Source organism: Myotis brandtii, unplaced genomic scaffold (assembly GCF_000412655.1).
Source record: "Myotis brandtii unplaced genomic scaffold, ASM41265v1 scaffold190, whole genome shotgun sequence".
Classification (NCBI taxonomy): Eukaryota; Metazoa; Chordata; class Mammalia; order Chiroptera; family Vespertilionidae; genus Myotis; species Myotis brandtii.
Genome location: NW_005357076.1, coordinates 4,736,816 through 4,740,223, shown reverse-complemented (window position 1 = coordinate 4,740,223; position 3,408 = coordinate 4,736,816). Strand labels below are relative to the sequence as shown.

General features: G+C 41.5%; 1 protein-coding gene across 1 annotated transcript in view; it reads right to left on the bottom strand.

The window, feature by feature from the left end:
* The window catches only part of ANXA7 (annexin A7), a 25,270-nt gene extending 21,905 nt beyond the window's left edge, over positions 1-3,365 (bottom strand). The window contains exon 1 of the mRNA XM_005864669.2: positions 3,084-3,365. The gene's annotated coding sequence lies outside the window, so the exon portion shown is untranslated. The remainder of the gene's footprint in view (positions 1-3,083) is intronic.
* Between the last annotated feature and the right edge of the window lie 43 nt (positions 3,366-3,408).

The following is a 3,408-nucleotide window of genomic DNA, read 5'->3' as shown; positions in this document are numbered from 1 at the left end:
GGCATGTACCTTGGTTGTGGGCACATCCCCAGTGGGGGGTGTGCAGGAGGCAGCTGGTCGATGTTTCTCTCTCATCAATGTTTCTAACTCTCTATCCTTCTCCCTTCCTCTCTGTAAAAAATCAATAATATATATATATTTTTAAAAAACAGGTTGACCTTGACAGTGAAGACAAAAAAAGACAGAAGCTAGTTAGGAGGTTTTTGTGTGCAATTAAATACTCATTCCCCACCAGATCACTCTTAATATCCCATATCTGTCAATAGTACCACTACTTAAATTACCTATTACTCCAATATAGTAAGTAACCCAATACTCTTTTTCTCTTCTTCTTTGAAATGCCTCTCCTATTCTTTTTTTTTTTTAAATATATTTTATTGATTTTTTTTACAGAGAGGAAGGGAGAGAGATAGAGAGTTAGAAACATCGATGAGAGAGAAACATCGATCAGCTGCCTCCTGCACATCTCCTACTGGGGATGTGCCCCCAACCCAGGTACATGCCCTTGACCGGAATCGAACCTGGGACCTTTCAGTCCGCAGGTCGACGCTCTATCCACTGAGCCAAACCGGTTTCGGCGCCTCTCCTATTCTTTCAGTCCTTTCTATTCTCACGGCCATATCCTTAGACCAGGTTTTCATTGCTTCATGCCTATTTTACTAAAATTACTTCATTTATTTCCTTGTTTATACTCTCACACGTCCAGTTTTCCTGGGCACCATCACTAGGTGAACGTTCCTAAAATGCTGCTCTTTCCGCGTATTACTTTTCAGGTCAAAACTCCTCAATGACTACTGCTGGAGTATCGAATGAAATTCATTAGCCTGACAGTCAGATCTCCTTACTACTGGTTCCAATTTATCTATTCAATTTATCTTTACCAACACCTAACTCCCAGTGCGAAAGCTCTACCACCTGAACCATTCTCAGCACGTCTCTGCGCAAACCACTGTTATCTTCAGCTGACCTGGCCTCAAGCCTGAGCTCACTCACCTCCTCACTCATCCAGCTCAAATCTTTTCTCCCTTCTTTGAACAATGTACTAGATAAAACAGTACTTCTTTAACTTTAGTATATATGTGAGTCCCTTTGGGAATCCTGTTAAAATGCAGACTCTGATTCAGTAGTTTTGCGATGGAGCCTGAGATTCTGCATTTATAACTAAGCCTCCAGATGCTGCTGCTGCTGGTCTGTGAGTCATATTTTGGTACTAGAAGATTGACATTTCCAGATCTACCATCCAATTTGCTAATTTTTTCAATATGTGTTTTGGCTCTTCTCCCCAATATGGCTGTAAAGGATCTGTATTATTTTTATATAAAGACCCCAAACAAATCAAAATCAAAATTTATTAAAAAACCCACTATGTAATATGCACTGCCCTAGGTGCTGATAAAGATGGGGAGAAGGTATCATGCCTTTTGAGTATACAATATAGGAAAATGAGGTAATAAATTTAAGTTATTATAGTGTCTCTTATGACATAAGCACAGGATAGAAGCTGAAAACTTGCTAAACTTAGAATGAATGGACATATACTGAGTCAAATTTATCCTATATAATAAAAGTCTAATATGCTAAGTGTCTGGTCGTCTGTTCAACCAAAGCATAATATGCTAATGATATGCTAAGGATGCTCAACTGCTTCTATGACGTGCATGGACCACCAGGGGAAGCACTGCTCAGCCAGACTGCTGTGGGGAGCCGGCCTAAGCCGGCAGTCGGACATCCCCCAAGGGCTCCTGGCTGAGCTGAGGGACGCCCCCCGAGTGCATGAATTTTGTGCACCAGGCCTCTAGTAAGTTAATAAAAAAGATAGTAAGATATTAAGAAAACTGATTCAGTTCTAAAATAGTTATTTGATATACAAAGGCCTGGATGTAAAAACAGGAACAAACTAAAATGTTTTTGGCTCTCTTCTTCTCTAAGCCTGGGTGGTATAAGGAGTAAAGGGACAACAACATCTAACAACAGTCAGATAGACCATTTGAAAATAAGTTATGAAACACACACATAACATTTTTAAGGCAACAAGTAGTTACCGTACCAAAGACTACAAAAAACAATTAAATTTCTAAATCCCAGGAATTGTTCCAGTGACAAAGTCCTATTTCTGCATTTCTTTCATCTTACCTTTAAAGGGCTAGAGGAATTATGTCAACAAGAGTTTAAAAACAGAATGAAAATAAAGACTATCTGCACATGAGAAAACTTAATGCAATTTTTAAGAAAGTGAATCTGGTTACATTTTGAAAAATGTAATTACATAAAGAACTAGAACACAATTCCATTTCCAGAGATGTATCTTATAGAAATATTTGCACAAATACAACACATATATGTACAAGACTATTAATTACAGCACTATCTGTAATAGAAAAAAGTTAAAAACAATCTAAAAGTCCATCAGTAAGGGACAGGTTAAATAGATTATGAATAGCCATACAATGAAGTGTTATGCAGCTACTGAAAATGAGCAGCTCTTTTTTTTTTTTCTTATAGATTAAATTATCTCTAAGTCCTATTAAGGGGGTGTTGAAAACAACATAGGTCATTTGCAACCAAATGTGGAAAAAAATACATTTACTTCCTTGAACATGTAGATAGAGAATACCCCGAGAGTCCCCTCAAGGAAGTACAAAAACAGTGGCTGCCTCCAGGAAGGAGAGCTAGGACATAATGTACCTTTAACTCTTTTGGAATTGGGCAAGTATCGCCTATTCAAAAGGTACATTTCAAAAGCTTGTGTAAAAAAAGCTTACACAAACCCCATGGTGACTCAAGAAATTACTCAACTTTGCCCAAAGCATAATAAGGCCATCCTGGTGAACCAGAGCTTTTCTTTTTAACATTCTCCCTGGGCAACTGCATTTAAAAGACTAGAAAATCATTCTTGGTTCTCCAAAACCATCTCCACCCAGTGAGTCAGCAGCGAAAAGGGGTGGGCCTCACTATGGGAGTGTCCGATGGCATGAAGCCCAGGAGCCCAAGAGGCAGCTGGTGGAAGTTTAGGAAACAAATAGGAAAAGGAGGAGCGAATGATACGATAATGGCCAAGAGCAGATACAATTTCCAAAACCTGCCTCTTGGAAGGGCCATTTCCATCAGTCAGCAAGGGCCACGGGGTACCGGGCAGGAGGCACAGCTGGCTTCTGCGTGGACAGGCAGGCAGCCACCGTGGAGAGAAAAGCGGCTTCCACTTGCCGCGGCCAGAAGGAACCCTGCTCCGCGCCTGCCCCGTCTCCAGCCGGCGGCACTCTTAACACTCATCACACGTAGCCGGGACCGATCGCTTTATCAGACCAGCTCCCTCTCGGCCGGCAGAGCTGGGTAGCTCACAGGCAGTGGGATGACTTCTCTCCACCCGCCACGCGCGGCGGACGCGGCCATTTCCCCCTGCGCGCAGCG